Below are 453 nucleotides of genomic sequence, written 5' to 3'. Positions count from 1 at the left end.
TTTCGATCCCCATGAATAGCGTTTTCAATCAAGTGTCCTCCACCTTCGAGTTTGGAGCCATGCGTAGTGATTGCTTAGTGCAATTCTCCATTCTCAACCCTTTTTCGGAGCCCTATGAATTGTGTTTCCTTCATGTGTCCTCCACCTTCGAGTTTGGTGCCATGCGTAGTGATTGCTTAGTGCAATTCTCCATTCTCAACCCTTTTTCGGAGCCCCACGAATTGTGTTTTCGTTCATGTGTCCTCCACCTTCGAGTATGGAGCCATGCGTAGTGATTGCTTAGTGCAATTCTCCATTCTGAATCTTTTAGGAGACTCATGAATTGCGTTTTCGTTCATGTGTCCTCCACCTTCGAGTTTGGAGCCATGCGTAGTGATTGCTTAGTGAAATTCTCCATTCTCAATCTTTTCGGAGCCCCATGAATTGCGTTTTCGTTCATGTGTCCTACACCTT

Source organism: Glycine soja, chromosome 19, assembly GCF_004193775.1.
Source record: "Glycine soja cultivar W05 chromosome 19, ASM419377v2, whole genome shotgun sequence".
In the NCBI taxonomy this organism is placed as follows: Eukaryota; Viridiplantae; Streptophyta; class Magnoliopsida; order Fabales; family Fabaceae; genus Glycine; species Glycine soja.
This window is presented reverse-complemented; position numbering follows the sequence as displayed.